General features: G+C 38.9%; 1 protein-coding gene across 22 annotated transcripts in view; it reads right to left on the bottom strand.

The window, feature by feature from the left end:
• The window catches only part of DISP1 (dispatched RND transporter family member 1), a 174,372-nt gene extending 153,000 nt beyond the window's left edge, over nt 1-21,372 (bottom strand). For 4 of the 22 annotated variants that reach the window (XM_054248172.2, XM_078356454.1, XM_078356452.1 and 1 more), the window contains exons 1-4: nt 21,344-21,372; nt 9,008-9,063; nt 8,497-8,675; nt 619-691 (exon numbers count right to left, since the gene is read on the bottom strand). The gene's annotated coding sequence lies outside the window, so the exon portion shown is untranslated. Of the gene's footprint in view, nt 1-618; nt 692-5,053; nt 5,230-8,496; nt 9,064-21,250 lie in introns of all 22 variants that reach the window. The other 18 variants (XM_054248176.2, XM_078356457.1, XM_078356456.1 and 15 more) reach the window with 12 other exon arrangements.
• Nucleotides 21,373-22,315: the final 943 nt, after the last annotated feature.

The raw sequence follows: 22,315 nt of genomic DNA on the forward strand, positions 1-22,315 counted from the left end.
ACAATTTATTCCTCCTATCTCAAAAGTCAAAATTATTCATATTCCACTTCAAGCTCTATTTGCTACTAGTACTATCTTAAATACAAAATAGAGATCTAGAAAGTCTGTTGAACTAATGTTTAAGTAAATGCCAAGGTTGCCTAAAAGTAGTATAAAAATTCATCATTGCACACAACTTATTTCCAGCTTACCTCCTTCCTACTCCGAAACAAACTCCCCACTGAGATGATTCCAAATGCAACCTGCTATTTTGCTTTTATACAAAATATATTTAAAATCATTTGGTAAAAAAAATTTAAATATTTCTAAAGAAACAAATTATTCACATTGTCCATATCATATAGCATACTTATTAGACTAATGTAATTATTCACTGTGTCCATAGCATATAGCATAGTAGTGCTCATCAAGATTGGAAAATCAACTGTATTACCAAAGACTTTTAAAAAAAAAAAAGAAAAAGAAAACCTCAATACAGAGTGAATATGATATAATAGGGTTGTCTTATACTCTGAATGAATCAAATTTAGTGTAAGAGAACCATTAATTATGTCAAGTATACAAATATAATCCAAATAAAATTAAAGAGTAAATGGCCCTTTTAAAATTTGAAATTACCTTTTAAATGAAGCCTTTTGAGTTACTAAATATATTTCAAAAGAAATAAGATGGTGTCTGCTCTCTCAGAAATCTATAAAAGGAAAACATAATATATATTTAGTCTAAAAACAAACACTGAAATCCACAAGACCAGCAACATTTGTAATATTCATATCATATCAATGGTACTTACTGTCAAATTATACACAAATAATTATACAATAAGCCCAGATCAAAAAATAAAAATACCCACCATTAACTGAATCCCTACTGTGCACTTGGTGCTGCACTAGGTACTTCACATGCATTATTTTGCATCCTAACAACAACTCTGCAAGGTAAGTATTATTCTTCTTTACAGCTTAGAAAAAAAAAGAGTCAAATAAGTTGGGTAACTTGCCCAATGTCTCACAGCTTATGTGTAACAGAGCCTGGATGAATCAAATAATTCACTATCAGGAAAACTAATTTGAAAGGTATATTTAATCTACTAAAAAGAATTATAGGGATACTATCTGAAAATATAATCTTATCTATCACCACAGGAATGCTGATTTACATACATAAAAATATAAACAGGGCACTATATTTTAAAGCAGTCTGAATTTTCATGTACAAGCTTAGTGTGCCCTACCTTGCTGTGACTGAATGTCTCAGTAGCAAGACCTCTTTCATGGTCTAGATCATCTTTCCCTGGACCCAACCCGAACTCCTATTCTGGCTTCTCCATTCCACTGCTATTCCTAAATTCCTCCCTATCTGTCCAAGTTTTACTGAAACCCATTTTTCTTTTCAGGGTCCCATCTATTATCTTGTTTCTTTTTATATGTGGCAGAAATACAACTAAAAGAGAATTTCATTGTAACCTCCCTCTCTCTTTACTTTTAGGAACCAGCCCACAAAGAGTTAGCTTATCTATCCAACTACAGGACAGGACAGGGTGCTATGCTCTGTTTATACCTTTTTTTTTTTTTTTTTTTTTGAGACGGAGTTTTGCTCGTTACCCAGGCTGGAGTGCAATGGCGCGATCTTGGCTCACCGCAACCTCCGCCTACTGGGTTCAGGCAATTCTCCTGCCTCAGCCTCCTGAGTAGCTGGGATTACAGGCACGCGCCACCATGCCCAGCTAATTTTTTTTTTTTTTTTTGTATTTTTTTAGTAGAGATGGGGTTTCACCATGTTGACCAGGATGGTCTTGATCTCTTGACCTCGGGATCCACCCGCCTCAGCCTCCCAAAGGGCTGGGATTACAGGCTTGAGCCACCGCGCCCGGCCACCTTTTTTTTTTTTTTTTTAAGTTGAAAAAGAACCATCAAACTTCTAAGGAAAGTGGGTAAGGAGCAGAAAAACATTTTAAAGTTTTGAAACTTAGATATAAATAAATAAATACCATTCTATGAGATGCTGCAGATACAGTAGTACAAAATAGACAAAGTCTTGTACTCACAGAGCTTACAACTTAAAAATTTGTGCCTTAGTGTTGCAGTTGCTCCAAATGACACTTAAGACTGTACCAAGGACACTGGGCATTTAAATAGCTCCTCAGAATTTTATAAAATGCTTTCTTGGCATCTCATTTAAGCTTTATTGCAACAACCTTGCAACAAGCTATAATAGAAATTACTATTCCCTCTTGACTAATAAGAAAATAGATCAAGAAAACCTACATTTCTTTCTCAGTATGACACAAATAATAAGAGAAAGAGCCAAGGTTCAAGCCTAGGTCTTCTAGCTCCAAATCTACTATACTAAAAGTCTCTGCATAAAAATGAATCTGGCTTCTCTCAAGTTAATTAGAGCTCAGTGCGTAACATCTGAAGTGAACACCTCGTAACCCATACATCGTATCATAATTTTACACAGTCATAGCAAAGCAATGGTCATATGAGGAAAGCAATGAAAGGGATCTCAATTCTAAAGAACAAGGCACAGCACCCGGACTTGCCTACTCCCTTCTCCTCAAGCCAAACCTCATTTCCTATACTCTCCACTGCCAGTCTTGCCATGCAGTTTGAATATATAACTAAACTATTCAACAGTATGAGAGCTCAAAAATGAGTTTATAGTAATAAATATGTAAGGTTCTAGAGGGTGGTTGTGGGGCATACAAATATTTAATACCACTAAATGCCATTGATCAGACCCACAGAAATGTCTTTAAACAAAAAGTAGAGTGTGCAGAGAAACTACTTAATAGCCACACTTTTGCTGCACTGATATGAACTCCTGTGAGGTTATACTTGTGACTTAACTCTTATTACTTTGTTAAAAGTCTATTCTCAAAGACAAATCAGAGATCTATCCCAATCTGTCTATTACAGACTGTGGAAGCTATAATTCTGACTACTCAGTATGCATTTCTAAACTTCTTTTCTGATTAAAACATCAGTAGTGACAACAAATAAACATCTACCCAAACATAGAAACCCCATTGCCTCAATTCCCTTCTTCAGCTGAAGAGATGGGTACAAGATTGTTTGGACTGTGATTTTTAAGGTGCATTTGGATTTTAATTTTCAATTTATTTAAATTTAAATTTGAAATGTATAGTCTAATTTGATTTACATTTATTTTCTTTTCTTTTTTCTTTTTTTTTTTTTTTTTTTGAGACGGAGTCTCACTCTGTCACCCAGGCTGGAGTGCAGAGGTGCGATCTCGACTCACTACAACTTCCACCTCCCAGGTTCAAGCGAGCCTCGTGTCTCAGCCTCCCAAGTAACTGCGACTACAGGCAGGAGCCACCATTCCCGCCTACCTGATATTTTTGTATTTTTAGTAGAGCTGGGGTTTCACCATGTTGGTCAGGCTGGTCTCAAACGCCTGACTGACCTCAGGTGATCTGCCTGCCTCAGCCTCCCAAAGTGCTGGGATTACAGGTGTAAGCCACCGTGCCCAGCCTTCATTTTAATTTTAAATTACTTAAAATTAAATTCAACAATATCCAAAAGAAGTCAAATTAGCTAAAGTAATCCTGCATTTTAAAAGGTTTCAATTAAAAACTTCTATGTTAAATACTAAAATTTTGGATATTAATGATAAAATAGTTCTCTATCTCTTATGATCAGTAACCAAAACTCAAAGTTCTTATAGAAATTTCTTGGACCTTAGCATTAGAAATTTTAATAAAAATTAATGACTTGATGATTTGACAAATTTATCATCACAGACATAGACCTGTCAGAGAGACTTAAAAACTTACACAGGTCATTAAGCCAACAAGTAGTAAATTGGGGCTTAAACTTGTAAGTTTAGTTGCCCCAGGGCCTGTGATTCTTTTTTTTTTCACATGGACTCTCACTCTGTTCCTCAGGCTGCAGTACAGTAGTGCGATCTTGGCTCACTGCAATCTCCATCTCCCGGATTCAATTGCTTCTCCTGCCTCAGCCTCCCAAGTAGCTGGGATTACAGGTGCCTACCACATTTTTTTTTTTTTTTGAAATTTCAGTAGAGAAGGGGTTTTACCACGTTGGCCAGGTTGGTCTAGAACTCCTGACCTCAAGTGATCCACCCACCTTGGCTTCTCAAAGTGCTAGGATTACAGACGGGAGCCACCGTGCCCGGCTGCTTGGTGATTCTTACCCACATTCTACTTTTCTGCCTAATTGGTGCCTGGCACACAACTGATACCTAATTGGTTACCAAATGAATAATGACCAGTCACCTGTTTCACAAACTTAAGAGTTTTCTCAAGATGGTACTCATGGTCCTATATGTCCAAGCCCCAATCTTATCTTCCCCTACTCTCTAAAATGCATCCCATATACTATAGCTAAACTGGTCCCTCAAATACATGCTACAACTTCCCATCCTGTCTCACTCTTCCTGTACTAGGTACTTTGTCCCCTACACCTCTACGCCTCTACAAATCCTCTTTAAGTCTCAGCCCCAAGTCATTATGTATAAAGTTTTCTCTAATCTCTTTGTCTTGTGATGATGTCTTTCATATGAACTACTATTGGGTTGATGCAAAACTCACTACAGTTTTTACCATTAAAAGTAATGACAAAAACCTAGTATAAAGCTTATTAAATTCAACAGTTCTAAGCTGCAGGGTCTTTACGCACAGTTCCTTATTCTATAAGAAATAAGAACTTACAGGTATTTCTAAATCCACCTAGCATCAAACATAGTTCCTTATACATCATGGGCATTTACTATATATTTAATTTACTGAATTTAAGATATACTTATCCAAAAATAAACCTACTGCCTCTGAAATAATCTCCTGATTTTTTATGCAGCATTGTGTAATCTATGATTCCACATATGGATGTGTGTATACATATCATGCCAAACTATGCAATGGTTAAAATAGGGTAGTAGCTCTTATCAGATAACAATGCTGACATTCTCAGTATTGATAGAACCCAATTTTTACAAGAACCACTAAAGAAGTATTTCACATTTGCACAAAGGTCAGCATATTCATGGTTCTCTACAACTAAATACATACTCATATCCTGCAGAAGAAAGAACCCAGGAACAATTTTAATAATCATATATTTAAAACATTCCAAGCATTCAATTCCAAAAGATCCATCAGTCACATGTGCCACCATAACAATTTAGGTAGTTTCTTCACAAATTTAGATACAATTCTTTGGGGACTAGGCTCCTTTCCCATTATCCCTAAAACAAAAAGAGACCAGCTCTAAGTAAATGCAGCAGTCACAATCTCACTGACACTTAAGTCACTGTCATCTCTGAAAGACAGCCACAAAATACTATTCACACGAAATGATTTTATAAAATAAATGAATGGCCTATCAGCCTCAGCTAAAAGCAAACTGCTAATGGCAGAGACTGTGTTGGGAAGACTAACCAAAAAGTACCATAGAAATCTCTCCATTGGGGTGGAAGGAGCTAGGCACTATGGCTCATGCCTGTAATTTCAGCACTTTGGGAGGCCAAGGTGGGTAAATCACTTGAGGTCAGGAGTTTGAGACCAGCCTGGCCAACATGGCTAAACCCTGTCTCTACTAAAAATACAAAAAATTAGCTGGGCATGGTGACACATGCCTATAGTCCCAGCTAATCAGGAGGCTGAGGAAGGAGAGTCGCTTGAACCTGGCAGGTGGAGGCTGCAGGGAGCTGAGATCGCACCACTGCACTCCAGCCTGGGTGACATGATGTTTCAAAAAAAGAATGTGGAAGGAAGGACAGAAGGAAGAAAGAAGGGAGGAAAGAAAGAGGAAATAAAAAGAAGGAAAAGAAGGGGAAAAAGTTCCAAAATCCAGACACAAACTGTACAATCTTCTTTTCATTGAAATGACCCCAAAAATAAAAATAAAATCTACTTTCAAAGTGTTCTTTGAAAGAGCTCCTTGATTTCATGGTCAACTTATGTGGTTTGTAAAACTTGAAGATATTCAAGTCAATGATAAACACCCAATCACATGACCCACTTAAGAAACAGGCAGGGAAAACATCTGGAGTTTATACTGGCTGTGCAAATGAATGTACTTAGTCATTACTGAACATCACCACTCACAAAGCAACAATTGTTTCCTTTCAAATCCTCATCGTTTCTATCAGTGCTAACAAAATTATTTCCAAAAACACTAAATCAATAACACCTGCTTAAAAAAAAAACCCTCAAAACATTAAACTTAACCCATTAAAAAATGTGGGTTAAGCATCTTTTCAACTAAAACATTATTTTTAACAGTGTTTATCAGGTAAGCAAAGCAAAACACATATATCCTATGTGGGTATTCATATAAGAGCATATTTTAAAAATAAAGAATATAGAAAATACTGCTCTAAAGTTATTTTCTATTTCTTGGCTGGGCACTATGGCTTACGCCTGTAATCCCAGCACTTTGGGAGGCCAAGGCGGGTGGATCACGAGGTCAAGAGATCGAGACCATTCTGGTCAACATGGTGAAACCCCGTCTCTACTAAAAATACAAAAATTAGCTGGGCATGGTGGCACGTGCCTGTAATCTCAGCTACTCAGGAGGCTGAGGCAGGAGAATTGCCTGAACCCAGGAGGCGGAGGTTGCGGTGAGCCGAGATCGCGCCATTACACTCCAGCCTGGGTAACAAGAGCGAAACTCCGTCTCAAAAAAAAAAAAAAAAAACTCCATTCAAAGAGAGCTGATGAAGTAAGGTTACTATCTCTTTGAAACTCCTGATACCGGTTAATAAGCTAAGTCCTAAGAATAAATTTTGTAAAATTCCAAAACAAATAGGTTTTGGCACTTTCATGGTATTTTCAGCGTTAATGTTATAAATTTTCATAGAGCATCCGCAACCTAAACTTCACAACATGGCACCTCATGTACAGAGCAAGTAATCCTTGGTTCTTCTTTATCTTAGAAAAAGGTACAAGGGCAAGGGAAGACAATACTTAATGTCACATTAAAAATCTGTTCTTAAATTATATTCTTCCTCAAGAGGGTAGTCAGTATAAACTTTCAGTAAGGGGCGTTTTCCAAAGTGCTTTTGGAAGTCATCTTTTGCTTCTTCATCAAACAGTTTATTTCTTATGACTCCAAATGAATGAGTTTTATCAGTTACTAGGAATTTATTTTAAAATACATTTTTTAAAAATCCTCTCCCCATTCCCCCACTCCACAGGTTCAATACAAAATACTCCCATCAAGCACAATGACAATCTGGACTTTTATTTTTGGCAATGAAGCCCCATCGCTGGAGACCACCTAAAAAATGTTGTATTAAGTGCTTAAAAAATTTTTTTTAATGTATGGAAGAGCCAACAATAAAGTAAGAGAAATGTTCCAAGGGCAGAAACAATGTTTTTAAAAGTACAAGTCTAGAGAGGTGAGTTAGTGCCCCTGGGGAATCTATACAGCCCAGGTGGAATGAACCTGATGGGGAGGGAGCTACAGAAAACAGGGTAAGAGGCAGCAAAACTTGAGGGCCTACACAAAATGAGAGCCTGAGCAAAGACCCTCTCACATAAAGTTCCTGAGGGGGTAAATTAAAAAACAATTCATCTTACAACCAACACACATGAAGGAATGGTTAGGAAAAAAAGGTTAAATGCATATGGGTCTATCTAAACACTGTGTTATTTCTGGGGCTGAAAGATCAAATCCCAAAACTATAATATCTGATAAAAAATAGTTCTTGTCAGAAGGAGGTTCAGGATAAGGATAAAAATTGCATTTACATTTAGACTTTGTTAAGTATGCATATTAACATTTCTGTGGCAACCAGAGAGAAAAAAAGAAATAGAACAGAAAACTTTCAACACAGTTCAAAGTGGGGGAAATGGAATAAAAAATCAAACAAAAGATAACAAGAAGTATATGATACGGTAGAAAGAATTTAGGTCTTAGAGTCAGACATTCTGGGCTCAAATCACAATTCTGCATGTACTTCTTCTAACCACAGACAAGTAACCAACTTCTAAAATTTCAGTTTCCTCATCTTTGTAAAAGGAATAATAACACAAACCTTTTAGTCTAGTATTTGAGTTAACACGCAATACAGTCCTAAAACAAAGATGCACAGACACCTCTTCCCATTCTCTTCATTTCATGACACTGATGTATGCTCAACTAGTGAGGAGGTCATTGTTTTAAGCTGCTGGATCACACTGTTTTCATCTTGAATATCACAACCATTACACAGAATTTTTCCTTGACTTTCTATGTATTCCTTCCTTATTCAGGATTAAAAAGCTTCTAAATCAAATTATATGTAGTACCTCAAGTTTATTATTCCTAAACCATGCTTAAATATGTTTAGATTTTCACAAGAAAAAGTTAAATCTAACACAAATGCCCCTTCCACACCAAAATGCCAAAATTAACAATGCATATAAAACTCAGTTGCTGCTTTATTAGATAACTAACTGCCCCTGAACCCAGTTCTAGAAATAAAAGATGATTATTAATTATATAAACTTAAAGATATATAACTCACCTCTGTTCATGAAAATCTGTCAAAGTTAAGAATGAACATGTAGTCAAAATTTGATAAAATAACATCTTGTTGCATGAAGATTATTTCATGAGTTTAGAAACTGTACTCCCAAAATTAAAGTGTTCAGTAAAAGCTGAGTAAGTCAAGTATTCCCAGTAACAGTGTTATAAAAGTTGACTCTAAGAACAAAAAAATGTGAAACATTTAATTCAATAACCCACATATGGATGATCCATTCCCCTACCCCTTTTTATAACTCTCCAAGGCCAATTTTAAATTCTGAGTGGAATTTTTCTCTTCAACACAGGATGTTTCCAGAATTCCACCATCTGTAAATTTACAGAATAAAAATTATGTATCTAAGACAAACTTCAAATGGCAAATTTGTTCCCCAAATTATAATATAATCCAAAAGAAATACTGTACATGCTTTATTTGTCTCTACCGGTACAGAGGACTAACTTTAGAGCATATATGCCAAAAAGTCATCAAGGTAACACAATCCTTTTACCTGAAATGAAAATGCTGAAAGCAGAAAATGCCTTGCAAGAAACCAACTGGCAACCACTAAAAGTAAAGATGAAAGTTTTATTAGAACAGAAATGGAAAACCTTGCATATACGCACATAACCTAATAGAAAATGACATGGGGGAACGTTATACGCAGAAATCTTAAATAGGGGCTGTATTATTTATAAAACAGAGGCATCAGCTTTGTAGTAAAGGGGTTAAGAGCTAAAACTCTGAAGTCAGATTGTCCAAACTCAATGGTTAAAGATATTATATTTTAGTTAGTAGCTCCCTAATTAGAGTGGATAATCTCAATATCCATCACACAGCATTCAGCAGATATAATAACCTAAAGGCCAAACCAAACAATCACAAATCATTAAAAGAATTCTTAAAAGTATAGGCCAGGTACAGTGGCTCACGCCTATAATACCAGCACTTTAGGAGGCTGAGGCCTTCCAAATGAGGCTGGCTCAGTTGAGCCAGGAGTCTGAGACCAGCCTGTGCAACATAGTAGAACTCCCATCTCTATAAGAAGTTAAAAAAAAATTAGCTGAGCATGGTGGCACACACCTGTAGTCCAAGCTACTCAGGAGGCTGAGGTGGGAGGATCACTTGAGCCCAAGAGGTTGAGGCTGCAATGAGCAGTAATTATGCCACTCAACTCCAGCCCAGGTGACAGAGTAAGACCCTGTCTCAAACAACAACAACAAAGTATTAAAGTATAGGAGACTACTATGTGCAATTGAGCCCAGAGCTCTAATTACTAATAATCAGGTTATGGTCTTAAAGGACTAATGGAGTATTTCTATAATATACCACTGCTGAAGTGATCTTGAGGGGCAACCATGAGGAATAATCAACCACAGTAGGAAGAAAAACCCAGCCTGGGCATGGTGGCTCAAGCCTGTAATCTCGACACTTTGGGAGGCCAAGGCAGGAGGACAGCTTGAGCCCAGGAGTTTGAGACTGATGTAGGCAATGAAACAAGACCTCTGTCTCTACAAAACAATTTTTAAATTAGTCATGTGTGGTGACACACACCTACAGTCCCAGCTACTTGAGAGGGGAAGGCAGGAGGATTGCCTAAGCCCAGGAAGTTAAGGCTATAGTGGGCTACGATCTCACCACTTCACTCCAGCCTGGGCGACAGACCAAGACCCAGTCTCAAAAACAAACAAACAAACAAATCAACTATTTGATAAGCACAGCAATTCAGTATGACTGCACATAGTTTAACCACTGAGGGGGTGAGGAGGCTGGGATAACAATGTATTAGAGATACAGGTTATTTAGCTGGGCACAGTGGTGGCTCATGCCTACAATCCCAGCACTTTGGGAGGCTAAGGCCTGCAGATGGCTTGAGGCCAGGAGTTTGAGACCAGCCTGGCCAACATGGTGAAACTCCATCTCTACCAAATGCACAAAATAATTAGCCAGATGTGGTGGTGGGCACCTGTAATCCCAGCTACTCAGGAGGCTGAGGCATCAGAATCGCTTGAACCTGGAGGCAGAGGTTGCAGTGAGCTGAGATCCCACAACTGCACTCCAGCCTAGGTGTCAGAATGAGGCTCCATCTCAAAAACAAAAGAAAAAAAAAGGGGATACAAGCTATTCCAAATGGCTTGGTTCTCTCAGGTTCCAGCAAGTAAAAAAGTATCTACTGCAGAAAATTATTAAAGTTCTGTTTTCATTTGACTTCCTTTTTAAATATTTACTAATTGACAATATAAACTGTATATATTTATGACATACAATATGTTTCCATATAAGTATACATTATGAAATGGCTAAATCAATATATTTGACCTTGACAACCTATGAAAATCTAGGCAGTTTCTGGGAAAGTAACACCCATGTCTAAAACCTCCAGTTGGGAATGAAAAGGAAAGAGTCTCAAGAATGCTTGAATGCTTATACCACCCCCACACCCCCACATTCCCACATTCCCCACCCCTGGGGAGAAACTATTTGAGACCAAACTGTTAACTGGCAGCAACCACCATCAGCATCACCTGACAGGCTTCTAGGGCAGCAATCTAATAACTACTCATTTGGTAGCCACTAATTTACTCTTCATTTCAAAGCAGCCTTTTTATCTAGGTTTAAAAAGAATGAAACTAAAAAATGTTTTTGCAGCAGCAGCAGATGGAAACACATTCATCATTACCCTCCATTATCCTTTTCAGCTGGCAATAACTTGTGGTTGTAAAGCAAAGAAAAAAGAGTTTGGGTGATTTTAATCACAGCTTGGACTCTAGCCCTGCCCTGAAGCATGCTGTAATATGAGAAAGGTTCCAGCCTCACATTCCAACAGAAATGAATTTTTATGTGAATAGTCTCCCTCCATCAACTGCCACCTCTCTTTTTGTTATTGTTTTGAATTGAGGAAGCAAATATTTTTAAAGTATCTGCTACTTTCAACTACGCGAGATGCTACATTAATTACGGTACCATCCTTGAAAAAAATTAATGAGTTACATTTAACAAGTGCTTAAAGTGGAGCAGATGGAAAATAAAACACTTTTAGAAGTACGCAGATATACAAAAAAAATGTAGAATCAACATGCTGCTTACCCTCTCTAAAAAGTACTTTAGGTATAGGCACCAAATCATTAAAGGTGCTTTTGAAAAGTAGAAGAAAACATTGTATAAACAGAAGCAGAAGGGCTTTAAAATATGCTCCACCATTTACAAGTAACACAAGCTTAGACAAACTACCTAATCTCTCCAAAAGTGAAATGTAAACATCTACCTTACATAAGGGTTGTTGTAAGAAATGGGTAATATATTAAGTGCCCAGTGCAGTGTCTGGCATATATGATCAATAAATAGAGCACAGTATCATTAGAGGCATTTTCAACAAGTGGGACACATCACTGGTGACCTTTCCTCCTTGGTGAAAAAAATGTATCATGTCAATAAAACTTGTTACAGTTCTGAAAAACAAGGTAAAATAAGTTTCATAAATGAATATGTAACTTAACATATAAATTGGAAGTATTTATCTTAGAACAAGCTGGGAGATGGGAAACTGCAACTAAGAGGCCTATGACATTCATCAGAGAGTACTTAAACAAACAAAAAAAGTAACGAGACTGCTGAGGACCTGGAGAGGAAAAACACAAGAAGTAGCTACACCTATTTGTCAAGTTGACAAAGATCCTGTCTCCTCCCATTTTTCTTCCTCCTCTTCTCAACTCCTCTAGGGAAGAAATATGTTCTCAGATACTGGGAGTCCAAAAAAAAAAAAGAAAGAAAGAAAGAAAAAAATGTGAAGTAACAAGGTAAACAAGAAAGCAATCTACATATATTAAAACACTTTGCTAATTCTTTAGGTGAACAGGACTTTGTAGTTTTACAAGCTTCACTTTGAAATACACATACTTTCCTGTTGTTTACTGTTTTATTTTTATTTGCATAAATTTAAGGGGTCCAAGTGCAGTTTTGTTACATGGATATATTGTGTAATGGCTAAGCCGGGCCTTCTTGTGTAACCATCACCCAAGGAATGTACATTGTATCCATTATGTAATTTATCATAGGTCACCCTCCCACGCTTTCCAGTCTTCAGTGACTATTGTTCCACATTCTACGTCCACGTGTTATTTAGCACTTATAAATGAGAACATGGAGTATTTGACTTTCTAAGTTCTTTCACTTAAGATAATGACCTCCAGTTCCAGCTATGTTGCTGCAAAGACATGACTGCATTCTTTCTTAAGCTGCACGGTATTCGTGTGTGTGTGTGTGTGTGTGTGTGTGTGTGTGTGTGTGTACAGTACCACATTTTCTTTAGTCATCCATGATGGATGCGTAGGTTGATTCCGTATCTTTGCTCTTGTCAATATTGCTGCAATAAACATAATGAGTGCAGGTATCTTTTTGATATAATGACTTATTTTCCTTTGGGTACATACTCAGTATTGGGATTGCTGAATCAAGTGGTAGTTCTTCTAGTTCTCTGAGAAATCTCCATATTGTCTTCCACAGAGTTTGTACTAATTTATATTCCCACCAACAGCATATAAGTGTTCCCTTTTCTCTGCATCCTAATCTACTTTGGGATTAGGTCTATCAGTCATTCCACAATTTATTCTGAATTAACTTAGATAATTCAGATTAGCTAACAGTTATGAGAGAAACAGATCTCCTTTGGGAGAGAGGTTAAGGGACCAAAAGAAAGATAAATGCATGGGCACTTAGGAGATGAGAGAACATCATTATCCAAAGAAAAAATAACAGAGCAGGGAAAAGGAGATTTTAAGAAGGTACCAAAGACTATGGAACAAATATAATGATCAACACTCCACTTACTCTGATATTTCAGAGGCAATAGTTTGCCAGCGTGTCTCACTGAAAATCACTGCTTTGGTAGATTACCAAAACTTACCAACTGTAGAATTGTGAAACAGGAAACCTTATGATTTGAAACACTGAGGTCTGTATGTATGAAGCTGTTCCATCTCATGATCAAACTCCATTAAATCATTTATAAAAATCATTATCATTGAAAATTCAATGTTTATATAATTACATCTTTAAAAAACCAGTTGGAATTACAAGGAAAACATTCAAACTTTCTTTCCCTGAAAGCCTCTGTCAACCTTTGCTGAACTTTTTCTGCTTATAAAGGCAGAAATACAGCCTGGCATGGTGGCTCATGCCTGTAATCCCAGCACTTTGGGAAGCCGAGGAGGGTAGATCACAAAGTCAGGAGTTCAAGACCAGCCTGGCCAACATGGTCAAACCCCATCTCTACTAAAAATACAAAAAAATTAGCCAGACATGGTGGTGGACATCTGTAATCCAAGCTACTCAGGAGTCTAAAGCAGAGAATTGCTTGAACCTGTGAGGCGGAGGTTGCATTAAGCTGAGATCATGCCACTGCACTCCAGCCTGGGCAACAGAGTGAGACTCCATCTCAAAAAAAAAAAGCAGAAATACATGAATTTCTCAACTTAAATTTAAACCTAGCAAACTTAGTATACAAAATGATATAGAGAGGTTTTGTCAAGCTTGAAGTGTTCCAGAAAGAACCCTTCCTAATACATCTTTAAGCATTGCAAAGGCCCCTGAGAATGACAGGTAAACACACCAAGTCACTCTGAGTCAAATGCAAATTCTACCAACCTTCACAAGTGAAATGGTTTCCAGGTCTGGTTCAGAAATAATTATACTACAAAACTGAGGCAGATACTCTCTGCATCTATGCACCATATCTGGTAATCTCATTAATGGATCTTGAGCCCACATAGGTCATTCAATCCTGTATAGTCCATTTTCACACTGCTATAAAGATACTACCTGAGATTGGGTAATTTATAAACAAGAGTTTTAACTGACTCACAGTTCTTCATGACGGGGAAGCCCCAGGAAACTCACAATCATGGTGGAAGGTAAAGGGGAAGCAAGGCATGTCTTACATAGTGACATGGTGGCAGAAAAGAGAAAGAGCTCAGGGAAAATTGCAACTTTTTCTTTTTGAGATGCCATCTCACTCTGTCACCCAGGCTGGAGTGCAATGGCTTGAGCTTGGCTCACTGAAGGCTCTGCCTCCCAGGTTCAAGCAATTCTCCTGTCTCAGCCTCCTGAGTAGCTGAGATTACAGGTGCCCACCACCATGCTAATTTTTGTATTATTTTTAACAGAGACAGGGTTTCACCATGTTGGCCAGGCTGGTCTTGAACTCCAGACCTCAAGTGATCTGCCCACCTCAGCCTCCAAAAGTGCTGCAATTACAGGCATAAGCCTCTGCGCCCGGCCAAAAAGTGCTACCACTTTTAAACCATCAGCTCTCAAGAGAACTTCACTATCACAAGAAGAACATAGGGGAAACTGCTCTCCCGATTCAATCACCTTGCACCAGGGGGTGGAATGTGACACATGGGGATTACAATTCGAGATGAGATTTGGATGGAGACACAAAACCAAACCCTATCAAATCCTTAAGTGCTTTCACAACTTAAGATGCATTATCCCAGAAAATGTCTTTGTTAACCAATTATCTTTGGAGCTGGCATCTGACATTATTTTTATTCAAACGGTTTATTATTTTTTTTACCCAAAACCTGAAGGGAAGAACCCTTTAAAGAGAAAAGTTACTTCAAATGCTTCTGCTCTCCATTCCCCTTCCCAACCCCATCTGAATAGTTATATTCCAAAGCAAAAAAAAAAAAAAGAGCAGGAAGAGAAATAAAATTAATTGGAGATAGCACTGTAGTTCAGAACATCACTTCAGTTTGAAGAGATGGAATCTGCAATGTAATCCAGCCAAAAGGTGCATAGTTCATTCAAGAACAATAGGCCTGCTGATCACAGAGGTAGAGAAGTACTCCATACATGGCCAGAGACATGTACCTACTTAGAAATGATAAACTTGAAGGCAAAAGCATGGCCAAGACCCATCGATGAATAAGTGTATTTCTGGACTCACAAAAAGTAAAATAAATTTTAATGCAAATATAAAAAAACTATGGGAGTAACATAAAGCTGCTAGAATAACAGACAGAGAAGGGGGAAAGGGGGATCACATTCTAGTGATACTTTCTAATAACACCCTCAGCCAGTCGCCGTGATGTAGTATAACAAATGCTATAATTTCTTGAGTACTATGTGGCAGGCGTTATGCTAAACACATTATACACATTATCTTGTATTTCCTGTAATGACTATTACTATAGTTATTACTATACATATTTTGCAGGTAACGCATAAAGTTCAGTAACTTGCCTAAGGTCTCTCTCTCAACTGCGCTGAGATTGCAAGTGAGCAACAAATGACAGTTATTATGATGACCACAATTCAGCTCGAATGCCTGAAATCTGGCAACCTTCTAGAATATCCATTTATGTCCCATAATGTTCTGTCCCCCAAAGAGTCCTTAAAATTCTCTGCTGGAGGGTTTCCAAGCACTTGGGTTCCAAAAGCACCGTGGTTTTCTATCTTTAACCTCCTCCAGAAAGGGAAGCTTCTCAGTAGTCTTTTGGTCCACGTGCTCCCTATCCTTAAGGTCTTTTGAAATATCCCCTATGAATCACCCAGTGGCTACCTTGCGCTAACTTGCAAAATCCCTTCCAGCCCCATGGGTATCACACATCACTATGTGCCCCAAGTAGTTATGTAGTCTACTTAGATATTTTATGATATGTCTACTCTCTGCTCATCCTTCCCCTAATGTCACTGAATAGCCTGAATATCACTTCCATTCTCATAATGATCAATTCACACTCCCTTAAATAGACTCAAAATCACCCTCTCTAAGAAAATCTGCCCTTCATTAGCTTCACTGAACTATAACTACTTTTGTAACAGAAAAGGGACTGGATTGGAAACAAGGAGATCTGGCCTCAAATTCTGGTTCTTTTACTAACTATGGTACTTGGGTAAATCAGTTCACCTTTCTGGGACCCTTTTGGTGAACATAAATGAGAGGAATCAGACTAAATAAGCATAAAACTAATTCCCAGATATAAATATTTAAGCAAAAAATTAGCAAGAGCATAAACTTTTAAAAACAGCAAAAAAAAAAATAGTACAAAATTGAAAAAATTTTTAAACACCTTAAATTTAAAAAATATATACAACATTTAGCTGGTGCAGTCACTCACACCTGTAATCCCAGCACTTTGGGAGGCTAAGGCAAGTGGCTCATTTGAGGTCAAGAGTTCGAGACCGGCCTGGCCAACATGGTTAAACCCCATCTCTGCTAAAACACAAAAATTAGTCAGGCATGGTGGCAGGTGCCTGTAATCTCAGCTACTCCAGGAGGCTAAGGCAGAAGAATCGTTTGAACCTGGGAGGTGGGGGTGTGAGCTGAGATCGTGCCATTGCACTCTAGCCTAGGCAACAGGTCAAGACTCGGTCTCAAAAAATAAAAAAAAGATGTGTGTGTGTGTGTGTGTGTGTGTATGTGTACAGATGTGTATATACACAGATGTGCATATAATTATATTAAATATATACATTAAAACCACAAGAAGAGAGTAACTTTTAATTTCAGAGAGTGGAAGGGCCATTAAATTGTCCATTTTCCATTCTTTATTTGAGATGATTGAAAGCCCAGGTTTTCACTGTTTTTAAATCCCTTAAAAAGTAACTGGGCTATGAATTTCAATACTTTTATCAGTCCGTTCTCACACAGCTTTAAAGAACTACCTGAATGGGTAATTTATAAAGAAAAGAGGTTTAATTGGCTCATGGTTCCACAGGCTGTACAGGAAGCATAGCTGGGGAAGCCTCAGGAAACTTACATTCATGACAGAAGGCAAAGAGGAAATTGGTGTGTCCTATGTGGCTGTAGCACAGTGGGAGGTGCTACACACTTTTAAACAACCACATCTTGTGAGAACTCTATCATGAGACAGCACTAGAGGGATGGTGCTAAACCATAAGATTCCACCCCATGATCCAATCATCTCCCGCCAGACTCCACCTCCAACACTAGAATTACAATCGACATGAGATTTGGGTGGGGACACAGAGCCAAATCATGTCAATATTCTCCTATTCACTACGCAATATTGTATATGCCACATGTTAGTTTAATACACCGAAAGTATTTTAAATGCTGTGATGGATAGCCTTATGTGTCAACATGCTTAGGTTATAGCACCCAGGTATTTAATCAAACGCCAATTTAGGTGTTGCTATAAGCATATTTTGTAGATGTAGTTAATGTCCATAATCAGTTGACTTAAGTAAAGGAGATTACCTTCCATAATGTTAGGACTCATCTAATCAGCTGAAGGCCTTAAGAGCAAAACCTGAGGTTTCTCAAAGAAGAAAGAATTCTGCCTCAAAAGTACAGAATCAACTTCTGCCTAAATTTCCAGCCTGCTGGTCTGACCTACAAATTTTGTACTTGCCAACTCCCACAATTACATGAGCCAGTTTCTTAAAATAAATCTCTTTTGAAAATATATACATGGATGTGATATTGGTTCGGTTTCTCTGAAGAACCATAACTATACACTAGCACGGTGAAAATCAGACTGGTCCTATTGTGCTTCAAGACACTCCTCCAGGTCATTCACACGAGGTGAGAGGGATTCCTCTCCCAGCCCCTGCAGGTAACAAAAGAGTGCATCATCTGTGTGGAATTAAAAAACTATAATAAAACCAACTTAAAGTCTTTCTGCTGTATTATCACCAAGAGCTGGCAATTGGAAACCTCAGTGCTAAAATACTCTTTCCAACCATAACAGATAGCTCCCACCATCAAGACCCCTAGGTATGTCACTGCTAGTGGTCAACTTCCCCCACCCCCATGCAAATCATTTCTTCAATAGTTCTTCTATTCCTTAGGCTCTCAAAATCAAAAATAAAACTAATAATAACAACAAAGGTTAAGGGCAATTGGTGTGCTTTCTACAGTATTTGCCATTGTGAGTTATAACCTATCACTTTAACAGAAAAGTGTATCTATAATGTAACATGATGCCTCACTCAAAGCAAAACTGAGTCTATTTATATAATCCAACAAATTATGATTTAGTATTAAAAGTATTTTTACAATAATAATTATCTAAACAAGAGGTTCACAGTCATAACTGCATGCCTAGAGACTGGAAAATTTGCCAAGATTTATGGGATCAGATTCGGCAGATTGGACTGAGCCCCATTAACAGGACTGCAGTGACTCATCCCCTTTTGAATCACTCTGAGGTCCTAGTCATCTTGGTCACTATTGGAGAAAAGGTCTAACTCACCAGAGGAAAAGGACAGAAAATGATACTAAAAGCAGTCACCCCTGTGTGAGTCAGCCTTGTGAAGGGCTATGCTCTTCATCAGAGGCAGGGCAGCATCTGGACCACAAGTTAGCAGATCAACGGTCTTTGGTAATTCCTTGTTCAAAAACTGTATTTCCCAGCTGTAACAAATCTTCTTGAGTCTATCAAGTGGCAGGAAATGGCTTTCTAACTAGGGTATGCAGATAACTGAGAATGTGCTATATAATAAGAAAATTGATAACCAAAGGGCATAGAACCAACAAGTTCAATTTAGCAAATTACTTCATATTTTACAAACTAGTGATTAAGGAAAACAAATGTCTAAGTATGTGTATATAAAGACAGTGTTTTGGTTACGATTATTTTGATAGTTCTTCTAATACAGACGCTGTACATATTTTACTGCAGCAGAAATAGTGAATCTATAAGAATAACCAGTAATTCATTGTACATAATGGAAAACTGTCATGATTGGTTAAAGTGTAAAATACATCTAAAGCCTATGGAATAACAAAAATAATTCATCTAAAGAGAAAGCTAAATTTACTAAACAATTAGAAGAAAGAATACAATTCCAAAGATTTTCCAGAACACAGTGCAATCAAACATCAACATACCATTCATATGTATAACTAGCCCAACTTGCCCAAGAAGGCAGGTGCACTTCTATTTCAACAATGAGCATTTCCTCCAACCATGAACTAGAGTCTAAAGACTTGCATGCATTCTTAAGTGCTTTATTTCTCAAAAACCATGGGAAAAGATGGAAGAAAAATAAAATCAAGCCTTATCAGATAAACAGTATTGCCTACTTAAAGAAATAAGATTAAATTAAGACATATACAGAAACTAACATGGCAGTTAATTTAATTACTTTAGAGATCAGTGTCATCTCTTCATTTTGTAATTTGAAAAATTATTCAATATGCTCGTTTACATGTTAAGGCACTGTTTATGTTTAGGTCTTGTTTTACACTTGTAAATACCAGCAGTCCTCCTAAACATAAGGACACTAACTGTGTATTTCACTCAAGCGTAGATATTCAAGTCCATCAATAATTTATAAGCTCGCAAGACACTGCCGTCCAATAAATACGAAATATTCTAGCTTTCCTGAATTGGTTCAAGTCAGACCACCAAATCAAACCTAAAAGTGACCTGTATTAATATGGTGATTTTTAAAACAAAATCTTCTAACATTTGAAATGTGAAACATCTGAAACAAGCAAAGCAATCGTCACATCTCACCCTCCACCAACGACAGTGTTGATTCTTCCTAGCTACCCTGCCCACTTTGTTGCAAAAATTCAATTCACTTACCATCCACTTAACAATTCACTTACCATCTACTTAAAAGCTAAGTGAGTCTTTGCAATTACACTGAGTGAGACACTATATGATGTAGATAAGGAAGCACATATTAATCACATCCACATAAATACAATGTAAATAATAACTAATAATTACCCTTGGTAATAAAAATGAGCCCACATACTAAACACCGGCCACTAGTGAAAACTAAATGTGTGTGTAACAATAGATTTTGGGTTATCAATATTTTTTAAAAACACTGACAATGGCAAATACATATATATGTTCTACATATATATACATATATTTCCCTTATCGCAGAAATAAAAAGGAACAGTAAAATCTTAAGAACTGCTAGTAATTTGCTGCACCCTGATGTAAAATTGCCCTTACTGGTTAAACTAAAAGAATGAACCCAACAAAATAACTTTTAGAAAAAATGTGTTAGAAAGTCAGGCAGAAAAACAATGAGCTGCTACTGCAAACATTGACAGCACTGGCTTTCCATGAGATCATCACCATAATTCTCAACGCATTTAGTTCAACCCATGACAAAGGAAATAAGACAAGCTAAACTCTGCAGGGTAGAGAAGAGTCCAAAAGGAACACTGGCTGGCTTTCCTGGATGAAGAGGACTTTCAACTACTATCAGTCTAACAAAGAAACGCACAATCTGGGTGAAGCAAGATTCTTCTAGGAATGTACAATATTTTTCCGAAATCCACACGCGCGGAGCGGGATACGTTTCTTAAAAATAAATAAATAAAAATAAATGTTAAAGACCAGCATGAATTGCAAATAAAGCAATAGGAGTAGGTGGCTGGTCACCTTTCTGGTGTGTTAGGTCCGGGCGCCCGTCTCACCTACGACCCTCGGAGGACTGACGCCCTCCTCTCCAACCTCTCCCTGGAAGCCAGCCTTTACCATCGCCTGCCACCCTCGCAGACAATCCGCCAGGACCCGGGACACGCCCCCACGAGTGACTGCTTTCCTCGGAGATGCATGTGTGCCCCGTGTCATCCGCAGCCTCCGGTCTCAGGGCCTCTCCGGCCTCGGGGTTCCCGGTGCCTCCCTTCCCAGCCCCTCGCGGCTGCTCTCAGGGCTGTCCTGGTTCCCCGTTTTCAGTCCTGGCCCTTCTCCCAAGCCTGGGGTCCCGGCTCTCCCTCCACACGCGCGGGAGGTGCCGCCTCTCCCGTCCCTACCCGGTCTCCCAGGCCTGCAGCGCCCGGCGGCAGCGCGCCGAAAGGCATCCACTGAGGAAACAAGTGCCTGCAACGCTCCGGCTGCGAACTCACCTCCAGTCCGGACTCTCGGATCCTGGCCCAGAGCCGGGCTTCCGCCTGGCGCGGTCCGCGTCGCGAGCGGAACCGGAAGTCCCGCCCCCCGCCCGCTCCCGGCCCGCCGGCCTGGCAGGACGACTGCTACGCGGGAGAAGGATCCTCAGCGCCCGGCAGCGGGCGACGGCCGACGAGCGGCGGGCCTGGGATGAGGCCTGAAAGGGCGGAGTAGCCGCCAAAATAATCCCCTCTCGCGCGCCTGCTGTTTCGAGTGTGTCCATCGACCGGTGTGCAAATGCCTGACCAGGCGTCTATTCTGCCCCAGCCCGGTGAGGCACGAGGTGACTCAGACTCTGACCTCTGCCCTCACAATCTAGCTGCAGGTTGACAAGTAAAAACGGAAGTACATCACGCCGTAAGACAGTGTTTCTTCTTTCATCCTTCAGATTATTACCACCTGCTATGCATGGCCTGCCAACAACCCGGCACTGCTGTGGGGGCTGGGGATCCCATGAACAGAGGACAGCCCCAGCTCTCGTGGAGTTGACACTCAGGGCGAGGAACTAGCTGTGGAATAAATCAAACAGCAGCCGCTCCCTCCACTCCCTCGGGAAGGTTATGCACAGAAACATAGACAGAAAAGCAATGAAACCACCAAGTTTTAGAGGCACTCTGGTGCTGCTGTAGGGAATGGTGCGGTGTAGGGAGCGGGACAGAGAAGGCTTTCTAGAAATAATGACTCTTCAGTTGACACTGAAGCAAATGATGAATAAGAGTTAAAGGACAGGCAAAGTGGAGGAGGGCATGCAGAGGAGAAGGATGCTATGAAGTGAGAGCTTGGCTTGCACAGGTAGCTGGCCACGAGTTTAGCAGGGTGCCAGATAAAGAGACAAGGCCAGATCATGAAGAACGTTGTCCCTTGTGCTTACAATTTTGGACGTCAGAGACTCCTTGCAACGGAATCAGTCGGATCACCTAAGGGAATAGACA

The sequence above is a fragment of the Callithrix jacchus genome, chromosome 19 (assembly GCF_049354715.1).
Source record: "Callithrix jacchus isolate 240 chromosome 19, calJac240_pri, whole genome shotgun sequence".
In the NCBI taxonomy this organism is placed as follows: domain Eukaryota; kingdom Metazoa; phylum Chordata; class Mammalia; order Primates; family Cebidae; genus Callithrix; species Callithrix jacchus.